General features: G+C 35.2%; 1 protein-coding gene across 2 annotated transcripts in view; it reads left to right on the top strand.

Moving 5' to 3' along the window:
- The window catches only part of OLA1 (Obg like ATPase 1), a 196,620-nt gene that overhangs the window by 86,266 nt on the left and 86,901 nt on the right, over window positions 1–23,453 (top strand). Inside the window, exon 1 of one of the 2 annotated variants that reach the window (XM_027590746.1) lies at window positions 20,131–20,211. The exons of the other annotated variant lie outside the window; for it this stretch is intronic. The gene's annotated coding sequence lies outside the window, so the exon portion shown is untranslated. Of the gene's footprint in view, window positions 1–20,130; window positions 20,212–23,453 lie in introns of those variants that run through there. 2 annotated transcript variants of the gene reach the window in all.

The raw sequence follows: 23,453 nt of genomic DNA, 5'->3' as shown, positions 1-23,453 counted from the left end.
AGAAATGTAACATACCAAAATTTAAATTTTATTATTAAAAATAGTTAAAAGAATTAAAAGGTAAATCAGTAGGTGTGTTTATGGGCATTGATTGAAAGGTCTTGGAGTTGAGCTGCCTACTTACATGAAGTATCTGCTTCTGGACTTAAAAAGTCCTAAAGATCCTGACTTGTACACTTAGTATAATCTGGCAAGTGTCGGTGATGGTTCATTCTTGAGGCTTTTTGATTTTCCTTCTAGAGAACTCAATTTCTGACCTATAATTTGTAGCAGGGACTTTTAGGCAAGTGTAAGAAAACAAAACAGAAACTACTTGAACATGATAAGATTGAATAACTGGTTAAATTAATAATCAATAATACTAGAATGAGGAAAATGGAATCCTCTGCTGAGAATAATATGTGCCAATCTATAAATCTTTAGTGAGTCACTTATTCCATAATGCATTTTTATGATTATTGTTCCCAATTGAAACAGGTATTTAAAAAACAACCAAAATGCCAAATATGTTATGTGAAATATTTTTCTCAGACTGTGGCTGCCTTGTTTCTTTTCTTGATTGTGTCTTTCAAAGAGCAAAAGTTTTTCATTATAATGTTGGTTTCATCATTTTTTCTCCAGTGGTTGAATGTTTTTTGTGCCCTGTTTAAGAAATATTTATCCAATTCAGTGTCACAGAGTTTTTATTTTATTCAAGTTTAATAATGTTAGCTCTTATATTTAAGTCTGTCATTCATATCTAGTTGATTTTGCATATGGCATGAGGTAAGGGGTTGAAGTTAATTTTTTTGTACAACTATCTAATTGTTCCAGGATTAATTGTTGGAAAGAATTTCTTTCCTCTCATTGATTAATGCAGCACCTTGTCAAAAATTGATTGCCCACATTTGAAAGTCAAGGGTAGGTCTATATCTGGACTTTGTTCTGTTCCATTGGTCTATTCTTTAGCCAGTACCACACTATCTTGATTATTGTAGCTTTAGTAAGTCTTGAAATCCTACATAGTATAGGTCTTCCAAATTTGTTCTTTCTTTTCAAGATTGTTTTGGTTTTTCTAGGTTTTCTGTATAAATTTTAAAAATCAGCTTGTCACCTTCCACAAATTAAAAAAAAGCCAACTGGGATTTTATTGATTTTTGACTTTGTACTGAAACTACCAATGGAGACTACCAATTCATGAACATGGTAGATCTCTCAATTTATGTAGGTGTTATCTCAACAATATTTTGTGGATTACAGTATACAGGTCTTGTATATATTCTTTTTTAAAGATTTATTTAATTGAGAGAGCACGAGTGGGGGGAAGGGAGAGGGAGCAGCAGGGAACCCTATGTGGGGCTCGATCCCAGAATCCTGGGATCTTGACCTGAGCTGAAGGCAGACACTTACCTGACTCAGCCACCCAGGTGCCCCTGGGTCTTGTGCATATTTGAAAAAGAAAACAAAAAAACAAAGTAGTTAATATTTTTCTGCTATTATAAATGATATTGTAGGTTATTTGTATATGCTTTCTGTCAAGTTGAAGTTCTTTTCTGTTCCTTGTTGGCCAAGGGCTTTTCTCCCAAATAGATATTGAATTTTGTTGAATGCAGTTCTTCCATCTATTGAAATCATCATATTTTTTCTTTTTTATTAATATGGTAAATTACAGAGACTGATTTTTAGATAAGATGTTCATATTCCCAAGATAAACTCACTTTGTTAGGATATTGAATAATCATTTTTACATTATGTTGGATTTTATTTGCTAAAATATTTTTTAAAGGATTTTTGGATCTGTGTTAATGAGGGGTTATCACTTCTGTGATTTTCTTGTGATCTCTGTCTGATTTGGATATGATGGTAATATTAATTTTGTAAATTGAGTTGGAAAGTATTTCTTCCTCAGTTTTCTGAAAGAGTTTGTGGAGGATTAGTGTTATTTCTCCTCTAATAAATGTTTGATAGAATTTACCAGTAAAGCTGTCTAAGCCTGGAGTTTTCTTTGTGGGAAGGTTTTTATTTACAAATTGTTTCTTTAACTGATGTAGGGCTATTTATATTTTCTATTTCTTTTTGGTCAGTTTTGATAATTTGTGTCTGGTTATTTTGGTTATTTCATTTAGGCTGCCAAATTTATTTGCCATAGAATTGTTAATAATGTGTCTTATTAAATGTTTAATGACTCAGGATCAGTAATAATGTCCTCTCTTGCATTCCTGATACTGGAATGAAATGTAATTTTTATCTTTTATCTTTGCTTAAATAGTCTGTCAAGAGGCTTGTCATTTTATTAATCTTCTCAAAGGACTGGTGGTTTCATTTCACTTTTATTGTTCATTTCCTATTTTACCAGTTTTTCTTCTCATAGCTTTATTGTTTCCTTCTTTATACCTAACTGGTTTTAATTTGCGCCCCCCACCAATTCCTTAAGGTGAGAACTCAGATTATTGATTTTAGAGCTTCTTTTCTAATGTAATCATTTAAAATTATAAATTTTCCTCTAAATACTGCTTTAGCTGTATCCTGCATATTTTGGTATGTTTTTATTACCATCTTAAAATATTTTCTTTTTCTCTTTTGAATTCTTCTTTGACCCACTAATTCTTAAGAAATATTTGTGTTTCTAAGTGCTTGGGTTTACCTAGTATTCTTAATTGTTATTGATTTCTAATTTAATTCCCTTGTGTTTAGGGATCATATTGTTTATTATTTCAGTCTTTTTTAAATGTATTGAGACTTGGTTTTTGACACCTTGTATAGTCAAATGAACTATGTGCTCTTGGAAAGAATGTGTTTTTATTAGACGTAATGTTCTATATATATTATCTAAGTCAAGCTGATTGATAGCATTCTTCATATCTTCTGTGTCTTTACTGTTTTGTTTTGTCTAGTTCTACCAATTTAGTTAAAGGAAGGGTGTTAAAATCTCCAGTTCTTGATTTTGGAACTGTTTTGTCTTTAATTCTGTCAGTTTTGACTTCCTAAATTTTGAAGCTTTGTTATAAGACATATACATATGTATGAATGTTATGCCTTCCTGATGAATTTATTTTTATTTTGAAATTAACTTTATCTGATATTAATATAGCTACTATAGCTATCTTATGCTTATTGTTCTCTATTTACCTTCAATGTATCGATAGCTTTATATTTAAAGTGCATCTCTTCTACATGCATATAGTTGTATTCTATTTCATTACCAATTTTGATAGCACCTGTTAAAGTGTATTGTTTAATATATTGATACGTTTAGATTTGTTTGTCTTTTTGTATTTGTATTCTATTGTTGCTCTTGTATTTTGTTCTTCTGGGCTTTTTTTTCTTCCCCTGCATTTTTTGTTTATTTAAGTGTTTCTTAGAATTCTATTTTTATATTCCATCTTGGGGTTATTTTTTAAGTAAACTCTATACCCAGTGTGGGGCTTGAACTCATGACCCTGAGATCGAGTCATATGCTCTACCGACTGAGCCAGCCAGGCACCCTTATTCATCCTGGTTTTTAACTAGATTTCTTCACCTTTTTACTGGTTGCTTTACTGATTATAATATACACTCTTTAATTTTCACAGGTAATGTTTCTTACATTTTGCATAGTTCATATTGTATGATTTTTGTACAAAATATATTCTACCTAGTCCTTTATGCTGTAGTTTCTTGTATGTAATACTCTACATATATAAAATGAACAATTTAAAAATTGAGATAAAATACATATAATATAAAATTAAACATTTTAAAGCATACATCTTGGGGCACCTGGCTGGTTTAGTTGGTGGAACATTCTTGATCTCGGGGTTGTGGGTCAAGTCCCATGTTGGGTGGAGATATTACATAAAAATAAAATCTTAAAAAAAATAAAGTGTACATTTTGATGGCATTTAGTACATCCCATAAACAACTTTTGCTTTAAATGTATATTTGTAATATAAAAAATAAAGAGAAAAAAGGACAAACAAAAAAGTCTTTTGCATATATTAAAATATTCACCATTTCTGATGCTCTTTAATCCTTTCTGAAAACCTGAAGTTTTGTTAGTTCCCTTAAATTTGAAAATTTCCTTTAGCATTAACTATATTACAGGGCTGTTGGCAATTAATTCTCTTAGTTTTCTTCCATCTGAAGATGTCTTTATTTCACCTACATTCTTTAGCACGGGGCTCAAACACACCACCCTGAAATCAGGACCTGAGCTGAAATCAAGAATCAGATGCTTAACCGATTGAGCCACCCAGGTGCCCCTCTTTAAGTATATTTTTGCTGAATATAAGATTCTTGGTTGGCAGGTTGTTTTGTTTTCCTTTCTGCACTTCAAAAATGTTGCATTCTCTTCTGCCTTTCTTAGTTTTTGATGAGAAGTTAACCACTAATTAAAACCTTTTGCTGCTTTCAAGTCTTGCTTTTTACTTTTGATACTTGTGCCATACTTGTGCTATTGTTTCTGCCATTGAGTGTGTCTTAGAATGTATTTTTTTTCTTTTAGTTTCTTCTCTCTAGTGTTCATTGAGCTTCTTCAAACTATAAATTTTTGTCTTTCAATAAATTGGGTAAATAAGACATTCTTCAAATATTTTTTTGTCCCATGTTTTTCCACTCTCTTCCTAGGACTCCAGTTACATTCATGTTGGATCATTTCATATTATCTAAAAGGTCCCTATTCATTTTTTTGTTCAACCTTATTTTTGGGGTGTTGTTCACACTAGCTAGTTTGTATTGATTTATCTAAGAGTTAATTTATTCTTTCCTCAGCCATCTTTTTTTTTTTTTTTTTAAGAGAGACAGTACAAGCAGGGGGAGCAACAGGCAGAGGGAGAGGGAGAATCGGGCTCCCTGATGTAGGGCTCGATCCCAGGACCCTGGGATCATGACCTGAGCCGAAGGTAGACACTTAACCATCTGAGCTACCCAGGTGCCCCCTTCCTCAGTCATCTGAATTTGGCTGTGTCCACACAGGTTTTTTGTTTTTTGTTTTTTTAAGGTGTTGTGTTTATCAGTTCTAAGTTTTTATTATTATTATTTTTTTATAAAACCATTTGTATTTATCGGCTGGGGGTGTGTATATTTTTGTCCATTGTATGCCTATGTATTTTTTATTTATTGAAGATTTTTTAAAAAAATTATTATTAACATATAATGTTTTATTTGTTTCAGGGGCACAGGTCTGTGATTCATCAGTATTACACAATACACAGCATTCACCACACCACATACCCTCCCCAGTGTCCATTACCCAGCCACCCATCCCTCCCACCCGCCTCCACTCCAGCAACCCTCAGTTTGTTTCCTGAGATTAAGAGTCTCTCATGGTTTCTCTCTCTCTCTCTCTGGTTTCTTCTTGTTTCATTTTTTCCTCTCTTCCCCTATGGTCCTCTACCTTGTTTCTCAAATTCCACATATCAGTGAGATCATAGGATAATTGTCTTTCTCTGATTGTCTTATTTCGCTTAGCATAATTCCCTCTAGTTCCATCCACATCATTGCATATGGCAAGATTTCTTTTTTTGATGGCTGCATAATATTCCAGTGTGTGTGTGTGTGTGTGTGTGTGTGTGTGTGTGTGTGTGTGTGTGTGTATCACATCTTTATCCATTCATCTGTCGATGGACATCTTGGCTCTTTCCACAGTTTGGGTATTGTGGACATTGCTGCTATAAACATTGGGGTGCATGTGCCCCTTTGGATTACTACATTTGTACCTTTGGGGTAAATACCCAGTAGTGCAGTTGCTGGGTTGTAGGGTAGCTCTATTTTCAACTTTTTGAGGAACCTCCATACTGTTTTCCAGAGTGGCTGCACCAGCTTGCATTCCCACCAAGAGTGTAGGAGGGTTCCCCTTTCTCCATATCCTCGCCCACATCTGTCATTTCCTAACTTGTTAATTTTAGCCATTCTGACTGGTGTGAGGTGATATCTCATTGTGGTTTTGATTTGTATTTCCCTGATGTCGAGTGATCTGACAATTATAAATATTTATGCCCCTAACATGGGAGCAGCCAATTATATAAGCTAATTAATAAAACCAAAGAAACACATTGACAATAATACAATAATAGTAGGGGACTTTAACACCCCCCTCATTGAAATGGACAGATCACCTAAGCAAAAGATCAACAAGGAAATAAGGGTTTTAAATGACACGCTGCACCAGATGGACTTCACAGGTATATTCAGAACACTCCATCCCAAAGCAACAGAATACACATTCTTCTCTAGTGCCCATGGAACATTCTCCAGAATAGATCACATCCTAGGTCACAAATCAGGTCTCAACCGGTACCAAAAGATTGGGATCATTCCCTGCATATTTTCAAACCATAATGCTTTGAAACTAGAACTCAGTCATAAGAGGAAAGTTGGAAAGAACTCAAATATGTGGAGGCTAAAGAGCATCCTACTAAAGAATGAATGGGTCAACAAGGAAATTAAAGAAGAATTTAAAAAATTCACAGAAACAAATGAAAATGAAAACACAACTGTTCAAAATCTTTGGGATGCAGCAAAGGCGGTCCTAAGAGGGAAGTATATAGCAATACAAGCCTTTCTCAAGAAACAAGAAAGTTCTCAAATACACAATCTAACCCTACACCTAAAGGAGCTGGAGAAAGAAGAACAAATAAAGCCTAAACCCAGCAGGAGAAGAGAAATAATAAAGATCAGAGCAGAAATCAATGAAATAGAAACCCAAAGAACAGTAGAACAGATCAATGAAACTAGGAGCTGGTTCTTTGAAAGAATTAAATGAGATCGATAAACCCCTGGCCAGACTTATCAAAAAGAAAAGAGAAAGGACCCAAATAAAATTATGAATGAAAGAGGAGAGATCACAACCAACCCCAAAGAAATACAAACAATTATAAGAACAAATTATGAGCAACTATATACCAACAAATTAGACAATCTGGAAGAAAAGGATGCATTCCTAGAGATGTAGAAACTACCAAAACTGAACCAGGAAGAAATAGAAAACCTGGGACACCTAGGTGGCTCAGTCGGTTAAGCGTCTGCCTTCAGCACAGGTCATGATCCCAGGGTCCTGGGATCGAGTCCCACATCAGGGTCCTTGCTCAGCGGGGAGCCTGCTTCTCCCTCTGCCTGTGCTTGTGCTCTCTTTCTCTCTCTTTCTGACAAATAAATAAATAAAATCTTAAAAAAAAAAAAAAGAAATAGAAAACCTGAACAGACCCATAACCGGCAAGGAAATTGAAGCAGTAATCAAAAGTCAACCAACAAATGAGCCCAGGGCCAGATAGCTTCCCAGGGGAATTCTTCCAAACATTTAAAGAAGAATTAATACCTATTCTTCTGAAACTGTTCCAAAAAATAGAAATGGAAGGAAAACGTCCAAACCCATTTTATGAGGCCAGCATTACCTTGATTCCAAAACCAGACAAAGACCCCATCAAACAGGAGAATTACACACCAATATCCCTGATGAACATGGATACAAAATTTCTCACCAAAATACTAGCTAATAGGATCCAACTGTACATTAAAAGGATTATTTATGGGGGCACCTGGGTGGCTCAGTCGTTAAGCATCTGCCTTCAACTCAGGTCATGATCACAGGGTCCTGGGATCAAGCCCCACATTGGGCTCCCTGCTCCGCGGGAAGCCCGCTTCTCCCTCTCCCACTGCCCCTGCTTGTGTTCCCTCTCTCGCTGTGTCTCTCTCTGTCAAATAAAATCTTGAAAAAAAAAAAAAGGCTTATTCACCATGACCAAGTGGGATTTATTCCTGGGCTGCAATGTTGGTTCAATATCTGTAAATCAATCAATGTGATATAGAACATTAATAAAAGAAAGGACAAGAACCATGTGATACTCTCAATAGATGCAGAAAAAGCATTTGACATAGTATAGCATCCTTTCTTGATTAAAACTCTTCACAGTGTAGGGATAGAGGGTACATACCTCAATATCATAAAAGCCATCTATGAAAAACCCACAGCGAATATCATTCTCAATAGGGAAGAACAGAGCTTTTCCCCTAAGGTCAGGAACATGGCAGAGATTTCCACTATCACCACTGCTATACAATATAGTACTAGAAGTCCTAGCCACAGCAATCAGACAACAAAAAGAAAAGGCATCGAATCGGCAAAGAAGAAGTCAAACTCTGACTCTTTGCAAATGACATGATGCTCTATGTGGAAATCCCAAAAGACTCCACCCCAAAACTGCTAGAACTCATACAGGAATTCAGTAAAGTGGCAGGATATAAAATCAGTGCCCTGAAATCAGTTGCATTTCTATACACCAACAACAAGACAGAAGAAAGAGAAATTAAGGAGTTGATCCCATTTACAATCGCACCCAAAACTATAAGATACCTAGGAATAAATCTAACCAAAGAGGCAAAGAATTTGTACTCAGAAAACTATAGAGTACTCATGAAAGAAATTGAGGAACACATGAAGAAATGGAAAAATGTTCCATGCTCATGGATTGGAAGAACAAATATTGTGAAAATGTCTATGCTGCCTAGAAAAGCTAAAATGCAATTCAGTGTAATCCCTATCAAAATACCATCAAGTTTTTTCACAGAGCTGGAACAAATAATCCTAAAATTTGTATGGAACCAGAAAAGATCCCGAATAGCCAGAGGAATGTTGAAGAAGAAAAGTAAAGCTGGTGGCATCACAATTCTGGACTTCAAGCTCTATTACAAAGCTATAATCATCAAGACAGTACAGTACTGGCACAAAAACAGACACATCGATCAGTGAAACAGAATAGAGAGCCCAGAAATGGACTCTCAACTCTATGGTCAACTAATCTTCGACAAAGCAGGAAAGAATATCCAATGGAAAAAAGACAGTCTCTTCAACAAAAGGTGTTCGGAAAATTGGACAGCCACATGTAGAAGAATGAAACTGGACCATTTCCTTACACCACACACAAAAATAGACTCAAAATGGATGAAAGACCTAAATTTGAGACAGGAATCCGTCAAAATCCTTGAGGAGAACACAGGCAGCAGCCTCTTTGACCTTGGCCACAGCAACTTCTTCCTAGACCCGTCAACCAAAGGCAAGGGAAGCAAGGGCAAAAAGGAACTATTGGGACTTCATCAAGATAAAAGAGCTTTGCACAGCAAAGGAAACAGTCAACAAAACCAAAAGTCAACCCATGGAGTGGGAGAAGATATTTGCAAATGACATATCAGATAAAGGGCTCGTATCCAAAATCTATAAAGAACTTATCAAACTCAACACCCAAGGAACAAATAATCCAATCAAGAAATGGGCAGAAGACATGAACAGACATTTCCAAAAAGATGGGCAGAAGACACAAACAGACATTTCCAAAAAGAAGACATAGAAATAGCAAGAGACTCATTGAAGATTTTTTAATAGACACAAGTTTTCCTCAGCTACTTCCAACATCTGAGCCATCTCAAGTTTGGTCTCACTTGTTTTCCCTAACCATGTGTTTTTGATTTTTCTTAGGTAATTTTGAATTGTATTCTAGATATTATGAATGTTAAGTTGTGATTCTGGATTTCATTGTTTTTCTCTGCTATATGTTGTTTCTTTTGTATTAGTAGTCAGTCAGAGTTGAACTGCAAACTCTACTTCTGAGTTGGCAGCTCTAGTTTCACTTTACATAATTTGTCTTTAGCTAGTCTGCTTTGAGACTGCCCTGCCCATGCATGGTTCTGGCATCAAAGGGATGTCTGTACTGACTTTGGGGATTTCCTCTATTTTTTTCCCCTTTTACCTATTCCTTTGTACTCTTCTATTGCCGTAGATTCCAGGCTTTAATTTTTGTTTCCCCAGTCCATACAATTTATCCGCTTCTTTATTATTATTATTTTTAAATTTTTATTTATTTATTTATCTATTTATTTAATACATAGGCTCTACACTCAATGTGGGGCATGAGCTCATGACCCTGAGATAAAGAATCGCATACTTTACTTACTGAGCCAGCCAGATGCCCCCGGTTTATCTGCTTCTTGTGCTGTGCTGCCTACACTTGACCCTAGGCTGAAAGTCTTGCAAAGAGGAACTCACTTCATATAACTCCCCTCTGTTAAGCAAGTACTCTCAACCAGTCTGTTTGTATTTGTTCTCTAAAGCCTTTATTTTTTTTATATTTTAAAAGATTTTTATTTGAGAGAGAGAGAGCACAAGCAGGGGGAGTGGCAGGCAGAAAGAGAGGGAGAAGCAGGCTCCCTGCTGGCAAGGAGCCCGATGTGGGGCTTGACTCCAGGACCCTGGGATCATGACCTGAGCCGAAGGCAGATGCTCAACTGACAGCCACCCAGGTGTCCTGTAGATAGCTGCTTTCAGTATCTTATTTTTATTCCATAGTGGAGAGTGGTAATTGTCCAGGGAATCTTACTACGCCATTATTGAAAATGGAAGGCCTTGGGTGAATTTATGGACTACCCAATAAGCCAATAACTCAGTGGCACACCAAAACTGAAATACAAGTATGATAACATACTTATACAGCAGTACTTCCTGTAATGATAGCATGTGTACTAAAGCAGTGAATTTTTTTCCCCCAAAATTTTATTTAAATTCTACTTAGTTAACATGTAGGGTAATATTGGTTTCAGGAGTAGAATTTATTGTCACTTACGTATAATACCCAGTGCTTATCACAAGTTCCCTCCTTAATACCCACCACCCATTCAGCTCATCCCCTACCCCCTCCCTCCATCAACCCTCAGTTTGTTCTCTATCCTTAAGAGTCTCTTATGGTTTATTTTCCTCTCTCTTTTTTAACCCCCTTCCCATCTGTTTTGTTTCTTAAATTCCATATAGGAGTGAAATCATACAGTGTTTGTCTTTCTCTGACTTATTTCACTTAGCATAATATACTCTAACTTCATCTGTCATTACAAGTGGCAAGATTTCATTCTTTTCAATGGCTAAGTAGTATTCCATTGTATATATATATATACTACATCTTCTTTATCCATTCCTCAGTTGATGGACACTTGGGCTCTTTCCATAGTTTTGGCTATTGTTGATAATGCTGCTATAAACATCAGGGTGTATATATCCCTTTGTGAATCTATATTTTTGTATCCGTTGAATAAATATCTAGTAGTGCAATTGCTGCTTTGTAGGGTAGTTCTATTTTTAACTTTATGAGGAACCTCCATACTGTTTTCCTGAGTGGCCGCACCAGTTTGCATTCCCACTAACAGTGTAAGAGGGTTCCCCTTTCTCTGCATCCTCGCCAACGTCTGTTGTTTCCCGTGTTGTTCATTTTAGCCATTCTGACCAGTGTGAGGTGATACTTCATTGTGGTTTTGATTTGTATTTCCCTGATGATGAGTGATGTTGAACATCTTTTCATGTGTCTATTGGCCATCTGGATGTCTTCTTTGGAAAACATGTCTATTCATGTCTTCTGCCCATTTCTTAACTGATTGTTTTTTGTGTGTTGAGTTTGATAAGTTCTTTGTAGATTTTGGATACTAACCCTTTATCTGATATGTCATTTGCAAATATCTTCTCCCATTCCATAGGCTGCTTTTTAGTTTTCCTTTGCTGTGCAGAAGATTCTTACCTTGATAAAGTCCCAATAGTTCATGTTTGCTTTTGTTTCCTTTGCCTCTGGAGACATGTCTAGTAAGAAGTTGCTATGGCTGATGTTGAAGAGGTTGCTGCCTGTGTTCTCCTCTAGGATTTTGATGGTTTCCTGTCTCACATTTAAGTCTTTCATCCCTTTTGAATTTATTTTCATGTATGGTGTAAGAAAGTGGTCCAGTTTCATTCTTCTGCATGTTGCTGTCCAGTTTTCCCAACACCATTTGTTGAAGGGACTGTCTTTTTTCTATTGGATATTCTTTCCTACTTTTTTGAAGATTAGTTGACCATAAAGCAGTAAATTTTGAACCTTAGGAAAAAGGTATTTGACATTTATAGTTAAATTCATCTAATTACCATAATATATTCATAATCTTGATTATCATATGGTATTTTATCCTTAGTATTAACATATTGCATTATATCTTAGTTCTCATGTAATAAAATTTTGTTGAAAACAATTGATAATTTTAAGGGTTATATTTCTAAAGATTCTGAATTTACTTGTGCTGGAGTGCTGTCTCTCTTATAGCCTTTGAGGGTGAATTGAAAATGCAAAAGATTTAATCCAGTGTGTTAGTGACTAAATTTTAACTAGCTTATATTTACTGATGTATAATTAATGGGGGAAATACTTTGGTCAGGGGTAGACTAAATATTTTATTGATTTCTGGGTTCTTTCTCTCCCTTCCTTTTTTAAATTTACTCAAGATTCTTTAAGACATGATTGTTGCTACCTTTTAATGTGAGTTAATCTTCAACTTGCATAACAATTATGACAGTATTATAAAGAAAAGACATATTAAGTGAATTTTTAACTAAATATTCACAATAGGAGAAGGGAAGAGAACTTTAAAATATTTTTCCCTTAATAAGGTCCAAGTTAATAATATCTTTTAGCAGGCCATAATTAAGGACCATAAATTGGAATTAGTACGTGGATAAATCAGTGGTACAAGAAGAAGTATGTTTTATCACATCCTTATGCCCCATTATTTTAAAGATAATACTGATGATTATCACTAACAGAAATTTTACAGTAGACTGTATTATTACAGAACAGAATTTTTCAGGTATTTAAAATTGTATACCTGGAGATACTTAGTAAAATGATAAAGGACCACTGTTACACTCTGCAGTAGTAGCAATAAAAACAACTTTCCTCTTGGGGACCAGAACCCCACTTAAGTAAACTTTTTTTTTTTGAGGTTTCTTAATTCATGTTCAGATCGTATTTCCCAGGTATGTGAACTGGAACTGCCACTCCCACAGTTGGGTTCCTGTCAGAGCTTCCTAGTCTTCTGTTGTATCTGTATGCTTGTAACTGATAAAGTAATAGCTGTCTTCAGTCTACCTAGGAAACTGCTTCTCAGAACTTTGTTGTATCTTCTCTACAGAAGGCAAATTCAGGTTCTTTTTTTTGTTTTGTTTTTTGTGGGTTTTTTTGGAGAGAGAGAGAAAGAGAAGTGGGGAGCCGGGGGGGGGGGGCAGAGAGGGAGAGGCAGAGAGAGATTCTTAAGCATGTTCCATGCTTAGCATGGATCCCAACACGGGGTTCAACTGGTGGCTCAACCGTGGCTCAACCATGGCTCAATCTCGTGACCCTGAGATCATGACTGAGATCATAACCAGAGTCAGACGCTTAACCACCCAGTTGCCCCTTCAGGTTCTACTTTAAAGTACATTGGCTTATTTTTAGTGTGAGAACTGAAATTCCCAAATTCAGAAGTGAAATGTTCATCGGGTACATAAAAAAACTTACCAGGTATTATCTTCTGATAAGTATTAGGAGGTGAGGTAAGAGCAATGAGAGATAAATTATTTGGTAGACAATAAAAAAAGAAAGACATTCTTTGTATCTTATAAAGTGCATTTCTTTTTCTCTGTTACCAAAATTATTTAATTGGTTAAGATAATCCAATTTCTTTGATAGGTGGTACTCTTGCATACAAATGAGTAAGGGCTTAAACATTTAAATGTTTTATGTTTAGGGAAGAAGTAAAAGTTGAACTGGATAGACTTTGTTTCGATAAAAGGAAACAAGAATTTCCTTGGCATGGACTCTTCAGAAAAGGGTATAGCACCAACAGTTGTTCTGTACCTTCTTTATATCAAAGATACGGTGTGGCACAATTTTTTTTCAGTAGATAATATCTCTGGAGATGAAAAAACTAGGAGTCAGAAAGATTGTTGTTAGCTACATGACTTGAGACAAGTTAATGGTAGAACTCATAATTTCTGAGCCATGATTTTTGGCCTAAACATACCCTTTCCATGACACCTTATATCAATTGGATGCATTAATTTTTAAATATGGAATAATAGATACTCATTATTATAGTGTTTTACTTAGGAAGCATAATATCTGAGTTTTGATATTTCCAGTTACAATAAAATTCCACTTCAAAATGGCTTCAAGATAACCTGTCTGCTTCCACTATTTAGCAGGTAAGATAAATGGCTTCAGGCAGTATGTTAACCATTACTCAAATTGTCCTTAAGGACTTAATTCCTTTCTATCTCCACCTTCTGCTTTGACCAACTTAATCCTAAGGCTGATTAATTACTCTCATATTTTAAGGTGGTGTCCAGCATCTCACTGGCCATGTCGTTTCCAGTTCACATCAGGGCAGAAGGAATGACTTTGGCCTAGCCTTCCAATAAAAAGTTTTGAGATTTACTCCACTTGGACTGCTTAGGTCACATGCCCAATCCTTGACCAGTCACTGTGGGCAGATGGAATCATCTTGCCTGAGACCAATTAAACTCCTAAGAAGTAATGGCAGGGTGGGTCTAGAAGAGGGTGTAGATAGATGTTGGGAGTTGACAACAAATCTGTACATTCCAGATTCCAAACTTGAACACTGTTATTTGTAATTCTTTTAATTTGGAGAGAGGAGAAAATGCCCATTCAATTTTAAGTTTAAAGCTTTTTAGGTACTAATTTACTTTGATTCTTGACTAGCAGACATCATCTTTCTTTTCAGGTAGTACCTCATAATACTCATTTAAAACATCCCATTATTATGAGCTAAAGCAGTATAATTCTGATGAAATTTCATTACTAGAGTTGTAATAAAAACGTTTCCTCTTCATTAATTATGTGGTGAAGTTTATTGTTCATGAAAATGAAACTAATATATTACTTTGTGGGATCACCAAACAGAAAGCAGAATGGTACATAGTGCTCTGTATTGGTAGTGCAAATTTTAAGCTTGTCTGTATGGAAAAAAAAAAAGGCTTAGTATAAATTCAAAACTCTATTAAATGCCATGTTTTAAAAGATATTTCTTTTTGTTTATTTTTATACAGTCTTTGTTTATTTGGTTGAATAAAGGAATTGTATTCAAATGAAAATTTTTCTCTTTCTTTTTTTAGGTTCAGTCTTCTGTATCTAGATTTAAATTTTTGGTCCACTTTCTAAGTAGGCATCCATACTTTTGCTTAGAGATAATAATGATTTACTTTTTATTTTTGCTATAATCTGTCATCAACTTCTGTTCTTTTCTGGAAGTGCTTCTTTTCTTTTTCTACTTCATTCTGTTTTCACTACCACTTCTTAGTTCGGGTTCTTATGCTTTATAACTGACGTTAGTAAATAAATTCTTGCTGGGCCTCTCTTTTTCTGATCAGTGTGACCCTGGGACCACCTGCATTAGATACATTTTGTTTAAAATGCAGAATCCTAGTTTATACTCTAGCGATCCTGAGTCAAGGAGAGGCTGGGAATCACCTGTGCCGTAGGAGATGTTCAAAAATCACCGTTCTAGTCTCTCCTTTTTCTAGTTCCTTCTTTCAAGAGTAGCGGTTTCTAACCATTCTTATGACCCCTAGTGACTGTGTCCAAGAATTTGAGTCTCATACCATAAAGGGAAAAAAGTGCTTAATTTTCACAAAGCAGAAAATAATTTTGCATTTTGTTAAAATTGCCAACTTAAGTTTTATTAACATTGCAGTATTATTTAGAAGCATATATTATTGCTATAGTTTTAAAATATACATGAATAAAAATTTACCAGTAGCCAAATATTAAGGTTTTATACTATGCTAACTCTGAAATACAAAGATAATGAATATATAAGGATGCAGTTCCTAAGTAAGAAGCGCTATGTTCATAACCTGATCTGAGGCAAGAAAAGGGGAGCATCTAGGGTGTAGGGATATTGCTAATATTCTAGAGATCCACATCTTTGGCATATCACTTTTAATTGTGTTGTAATCATTGAGAAATAAGATGTATCGCTGTTCATGAGTCATTGCATTTGATTATGTTACTGCTTCTTATAAAACATTCATGCCTTCCTGGGAATTCCATTTTTTGCCTAGTACTCAAGGCTCTTCATTGTCAAGCATTAATATGTTTTTCATTGCTCTCTTATCTGTTCTTAAATTTTCTTCAGACACGTTTGCTCTCTGTGCTTTGAATGTACTTTACACTTTTTGCCTGGTCTTTGCTGTACCTCTGGCTGAGTTTTATTCTCTAAGGTCCATATCCTCTGTGATCCTCCTCCCCAACCCCTTGGTTGCTCTTTCGTTCTTATCTTTGAGCTCAGGAGCTCTCTTTATGTAGTAGGTACCATTTCATGCAGCCATGATTTAGTTATATATGCTTGTCTTGTCTTATTTCTCCAACTGGACTGTAAGCTCCTTGAAGGTGTAGGCCATATGCTCTTAATTTTCTCTCTCCCCAGATACCTAAATATGCTTTCTGCATAGCAGTCAATAAAAGGATGTCAGTTTCATTGCTAGAAAATTTTTCTAGCTTTAGAGTAAGTTCATCTAAATTGTGATCTGGTAAATTTTTTATACTACTCTGCTTGCTTGCCTAAGAAAACATGCAGGGTGCAAATGGACATGTTTTATTGTCTTTATCCAAACTGTGGATGAAGCAGTAAGATTTTAGATAAATGAAAGTAATATTTTTGTATTTTAATGTTTTATATTTATTTCTAGGCCTCTATATTTTTTTCTGTATGCTAGTCACACATGCAGATTTATATATGACATATATATAAATATGCCTATAGCTATAATACATTTATGTTTATATTTTTAATTTGGTTTTATTACTATAACTTCAGTGTTATATTATCTCCAGCATTAATACTTTTATTCAGGGTTAAAACTTAGCTCGTAAAATAATGTATGATAATTTGTATAGATTGTGTTTGACATAGTTGGATGAATTTTTATAGGTAAAAATTTATATGACGGAAAGGAAATCTCATTTAAGAAATGAACTGCACTATTTAAAATAGAAACCCGAGATCTTTTTCACATTGCAGCTGAGTTAAACAAATAATCTTTCCAACATTACTAAGAAGTGCATGTAGTTAAAAATACATTTATACATATTATTTTTAAAAACCTAGTTAACTTTAAAATATGTAAGTTTTCTTGTCGTTTAGGGTTCTGTGAAGCTGATCATCAAGAGGGTTGCAAATCATTGGTGGTTTCTATTTTCAGATTTCCACATCCCGGAGTAATTTGCTTTAATTTCACCCAATTTAACCTATACTTCACACCATCACCATTCAGCTTTAATAGCTATGTTCTATGCATAAGAAAAGCAGATAAATGTCCACAATTAGGCTGCAAATGATTACAACTAGTTAGGGCTTTATGAAGACAAAACTTAAAGGACTATGGCGCCAAACAAAGCCACAAAAGACGGCTGAAAATGCTGTCTCGAGAAGTCAAGTCTACCATGGCATTTGATTTATCACTTTTGTAGTTGATTTTCTTATTTTTAATATATTGGCAGGTGTGCTGACTGAGAAATATTCAGCTTTAAAGAATATTAGGTTTCTGTTAATGTATTTTAGTTTTTAATTTATTTGCTTCCTGAATTTCAGCATAGATGAGTCAGATTGAATCCTGTTTAAAAAATTACTCAAATAACATTTTTTGTTAGAAATTAAACATGGTTGGTTTGAAATGTACTAGCATTTGTATACCTTGTCAGTGCATTTGTGAAAATAAGACTTTCCTGAAATGTTTATGTGTATGTTAAGTGGTTCTATCAGACATTTAATGGAAGTATGATTTTACAATTCTGTATAGAATTTAATTTCTAGATGGGTCTTAGCATGCAAAATATGTCCCTATAGAGTAATACTTATGTAATATATGTGCACATATATAAAAGATTTAGAAATTGTTTTAATCCTGTTTATGTGTGTATATGTTTTCCTTCCTATGTGTAAGTTCTTGTTGGTGATTCGTGCACAACATTTAATGTATAAGAAATCTGGTAGTGTTTTTTTAAAAAAGCCTAACTATTCATTTTACTATAAAAGCATTTCTTCCTCCTGCAGAATAAGATCTGTCCTTTTTGTTAAAGTATCTCTGCATTTAACAAGGTAAATCTCAGTTTAAAGAATTGATCTCATCTCTCTTAAAAATTTTCAAAAATTTTGACACATAAATTTTTTCTTTTTAGTGAAAAAAATTCAAGGTTTCAGTTTAGTGTTTAGATTTTAGTCTTTAGTCATTCTGTTAAATAATCTCTCAAATTCTATATATGAGTAACAGTACTGACGGATATTAGATTCATGTTACAGTTTGCACATGGGATTATTCTTGTAATTGAAATACTCCCCATTTTAGAAATAGTGTCCACTATTTTATTTATTATGTGAGGGATAATGTGTATTTATATAAAATAACCTCTTCTAGATAACACTTATTTTCTTAAATAAATAAATAATGTCCCTTTAGTTTATTGCTGCTTAGAAGCCAAAATAAATGTAAATTAAAACCCCAAGCAATTGTAGGTTTTTACAACATGTGTATGTATGCACACAGTTGCTAACTTTAAAAAATAATGCTCAGGAATTAATAGCATGTTACCTTTATAAAACCAATGTATGCGGGAAAGTATACTGAAACTTATTTTTAATATATCTTTATTTTAAAGAAAGTAGTCAGTTGTCTATCCTACAAAGTAGACCAGTATAGCCATGGCAAGACAATACAGCTACACAGCTTCACAGTTGTATTAAACTAGTTTCATATGCTATATCATAAAACTTTCAGTCCAATCAGCAACTAAATTTAAATACTGCAAATTGTAGCAGCAAAACAATAATTCTGCTGATTAGCCCCTTTCCATTTCTTGTAAGTGAACTGTTTATGCTGTTGAGTACCTTTTGAAAAAAGAAAAAGCCAAAACAGCCTTGATTAGTCAAGGAGTAATTGGATGACTTGATTTTAGCAAGAGAATGAATTGGTTGATGATAGCCTGTAACTAAGTGTAGTGGTTCTGTTCAGATGAATACATAACATACAGTCGTCAGATCTTGACAGGTATAACATATAAGCAGTGCTAAAATCTGGTGGTGGAGGAGATAGGATGGAGATGGAGGGGAATAAGTTTGCCATGAAGTCTTGTACTGGAAAATTTGAGGTAATATTTAAAGGGATTTAGAGAAACTCATATTTTTTTTATATTGGGGAAGGGATAGGGAGACTTGTCTTACTTTGTTTTACTATAGCCCCCATGTTTTATGCTCTAAAGACAAAAGAACTAAAGGATCATTTAACTTTCTTCAGGGGGATGGGTGATACCAAATCCTTTCATTCTTGTTGAAGATCATGGTTCATTAGTAGAGCCATGTGGGAAAGTCTTGAAGATTTAATTGTGTTCATGTTCAACTATTTAAAGTCTTAGTTAGAACTTTTAGTATACTGCGTTCTTATTTATTTTCTTATTATTTTTAAGACTTTATTTGCATTTATATTAATGAAGTAAAGCATAAAGCCAAAAAATTTTTAATCTACTCCTGTGTATAGTAGTCCCCCCTATCTGTGGAGGATACGTTCCAAGACCCCTCACGGATGCCTGAAACCAGGGATAGTATTGATCGCAATATATTGTTTTTTTCTATACATATACATACCTATGATAAAGTTTAATTTATAAATTAGGCACAGTAAGAGATTAACAAAATAATAACAGGACAATTTAAACAACATATTGTAATAAAAGTTATGTGAATGAAAATTATGGTCTTCCTCTCTTAAAATATCTTACTGTACTCACCTTGTGATGATGTGAGGTGATAAAATGCCTGCATGATGAGATGAAATGAGGTGAATGATATAGGCCTTGTGATGTAGTGTTAGGCTACTGTTGACCGAGTGACAGTGCATCAGAAAGAAGAGCATCTGCTTGCAGACCATGGTTGACTGCAGGTAACTGAAGCCGTGGATAAGTGGTACTACTATAACTGGGCTTCTTCAGTAAGCCCCAATTGTCATTCCTAACCTAACCACCACCTCCCCACCCCCCCAGTAACCCACCCCTTAATGCTTGCCATAATGTACTACATGGGTCTAAAAGTTTCATTTGCATGAAATATGAGGTGACTTTATTGCCAGACAACGGAATGACTAGGGTGAACCTGCACAGCTAGTTGCAGGGGGGGTAAAGGGTGTGACAAGGTGCAGGCCCAGCCAGGTCCATTCTGATACTGTCTTTGGTTTGGCACCACCTGGTGGCAATTGTTTGCTTTGGCCTAAATACTGATTGTGATGGCCGGATCTTTAGGATTTTAGGGTAGCAGTAAAATTCTAGAATGCTCTCAGGCAGTTGGTACCCATTTTGTTGAGTCAGTCAGAGTGGATTGAATTGGAAGACTACAGGGATGCAGGGACCTACCTTATACAATTGGCTCCCTAAGGTGTGATTGTTTGCCTGTCTTTGATCTCTTTAGACCTTACCTGTTCTTCCATGTTTCAGCTCTTGTGTTAGAGCTGTGGATTATTCTATTTAAGGATGTAATTTTGTGAGGTATGTTATCTGGTTTTAGGACCTCTACCTTCTTAGTACTTTTCATTTGGACCCACAAATATCTTCCCTGTTGTTTAATGTGGATTTAGTCAAACGATCACTTTCCTGTTCTAACACCAGAGTCCTCCCTTTTCTATTCCTTCTACTCCCCCTCCTTCATATTGTAGAAAAACTGGGTAAAAGTCATAATCCATTGATATTATAGATAAAGCTATAAAAGTTATTTTTAAAATTAATAGCCAGCCATTTACTTGACTGATTAATACCTGTCACATGTTTACATTTTTCTAGCATTTAAACACCAGTTTCAAACTCTAGCTGAGACAATATTATCTCTTATCGCAGCATCAATATGCTTAAATATGGGATTAAAAAATAATTTATACTTCTCTCAAAACCTGTACATGAATCTTAATCTAAATTTTAAATGGTATCTACATAACTCCAGTGTTCCAGTTTGAAACCTTGAGACTGTCTTTTTCCATCAGCTTATATTGAAAACTGACCCCCTCCCTGCTTCCTTTCATCCTGGATTTACTTTCTTTTATTAATTATGTGCTGATCTTTCTCCCCTATGAGATTGTAAACATCTTTGAAGGCAGAGACTAATCTTATTCAGCTTTTTCTCATCTCTGAAATTTGCCTTCCTGCTCCTGGCACCATTCTCTTTGTGATTAGCATTCAGTAAATGTTTTTAAAATATGTCTTATAATTGTATCTTTAACTGGGTATTACATACCTCCAATTTTATGACTGGCCACATTTCATTTCTTCTGTTTGATATCATTCTTCCTACCCAGTAGACACACAAAAATCTTTGTAAAGATTTTCTTTATTTTTTTTTTTAGATTTGACCCCTTTCATGTTATTTCTGTAACAAGTAGCCAACAGTCTACTGCTTTGTGTGGGATCATCAGTATTTCTCCAAACTATTAGATCTGGTACAAAACTGATAGAATCATTTAAAGAGAGTGTGAGTGAATAAGCAAGCAAGAGCAAGATCACAAGAGTTCTTCCCTGAAAATCTCCATTGGCATTTTATAATGTAAGAGATTAAATTTCAACTCTTCCGTCAGTGTTAGAAGTTTTCCATCAATTGAGGGGTGTCTGGGTGGCTCAGTCGGTTAAGCGTCTGACTCTTTTTTTTTTTTTTAAGATTTTATTTATTTATTTGAGAGGGAGAGAATGAGAGACAGAGAGCACAAGAGGGAAGAGGGTCAGAGGGAGAAGCAGACTCCCTGCCGAGCAGGGAGCCCGATGCGGGACTCGACCCCGGGACTCCAGGATCATGACCTGAGCCGAAGGCAGTCGCTTAACCAACTGAGCCACCCAGGCGCCCTAAGCATCTGACTCTTGATTTCGGCTCAGGTAATGATTTTCAGGTCGTGAGATGGAGCCCCATGTTAGGATCCATACCTACTTAAGACTCTTTCTCTCTCTCTCTCTTCCCCTCTGTCCCTCCTCCCCCTCTAAAAAAAAAATAAGGTTTCCCATCAATTGACATCTGCATGTTTGCACCTGTGGGTAGTATCTTTTTGGTTGCTATATAGGACAACCTTTGTCTTTTAGTGTACACCAGTGGTTTTCAGCTGTGGGTTAGCAATGTCTGGAGACTTTTTTTTTTTTCCAAAGGATTTTATTTTTCAGTAATCTCTACACCTGACATGGGGCTTGAACCCACAACCCCGAGACCAAGAGTCACACACTCCACCAGCCAGCCAGGCACCCATCTGGAGACGTTTTTGATCTTCACAGCTGGAATGCATGCTTGTGTGTATGTGCGCACATGTGTGTGTTACTGGCATCTGGTTTGTAGAGGCCAGGGGTGCTGTTAAACATCCTATAATGCATGAGTCAGCCCCCCACAACAAAGACTTATATGGCCCAAAATGTTAGTAGTGTCAAGATTGAGAAACCCTGGTATACACTTGCTTTTAGCTTTCCATTTATCAGTGGAGCTAGAGCTAACATATCCTAATTACTTACTGTATACCAGGCACCATCCTAAGATCTTCACATATATTATCACTTTTAATCTTCAGAACAATCTTATGAGGTAGGTATTACATTTTTTATATTTTACAGATAAGAAAACTGTATTTTACAGATAAGAAAACTAAGGCTTAGAGAAATTATATAATCACACAACTAATGAATCAAATAGTCTGAAACCCAGGTTTGAATCCATATAGTCTGATTCCAGAATCTGTGCCCTTAATCACTTCTGCCATTACTTATATTTCCCTTCTGCTTGGAATGTCCTCTTGACTCTGCTTCTGTTTGCTGTTATCAGTCCCTGAAAGTCCTCATTTGTATTCAAGACGTCCCTCCTCAATCCTGATATGTGCTGATTAATCCCTTCTCTCTCCTTTTCTTTTGCATTTATTGATCTTAGTTACAGTTTATAGGTACGTTTTTTCTTAATTTGACTTATAAATTTAAAAAATCATGATATAATACATAATCCAGTGCAGTACACCCAAGAATTCCTCAGAAAATAACTAAATGAATATTCATCACTAATAGCCAAGCAGTTCAAAGGTGAAGAGATGAAACACAAAAACTTCTCCTTCTGTTATCGTTTGCATTATTATTAGTGTTTTATGTCTTACTTACTCTTTTAATTTATGTGATTGACATGCTTAGCACTGGTTTTTTTTGAAATACTTGCTAAATACCTTATTGTGTGCTGTGAAATTGATCCTTTGCTGTTGTGCTGCATGTCTAGCTTCATCTAGAATCTATAGTTCCCCTCTAACAGTTTTTCATTCTGAGTGCTAATGAGTGCTTGAAACATTCATTCATTCATTGATTCCTTTATTCTTCACCTCACCTAATGCCTAATTGTGTATCAGCTCTGATCAAGGCACTGGAGAGAACTAGAAAGGCATATAAGACAGAATCCTTGAGCTTAGGTTACTAGGAGATAGAATCACATATTCTAATACTAGATATACATGCTACAAATCATGTGAATAAAGTTGATATTGTTAACAATTCAGAGAGCAGATATGGTTAGAGAAGGTACCATGGAGATATCATTTCAGTGACATCTAATTAAGGCCATGAAAGATATGTAACTTTTCTTGAAAGGCAGAAATAGGGAGAAAGACTATTCCATGCAGAAGGATT

Source organism: Zalophus californianus, chromosome 3, assembly GCF_009762305.2.
Source record: "Zalophus californianus isolate mZalCal1 chromosome 3, mZalCal1.pri.v2, whole genome shotgun sequence".
NCBI lineage: Eukaryota > Metazoa > Chordata > Mammalia > Carnivora > Otariidae > Zalophus > Zalophus californianus.
The sequence above is the reverse complement of the archived record's forward strand: the minus strand, read 5'-3'. Positions and strand labels throughout refer to the sequence as shown.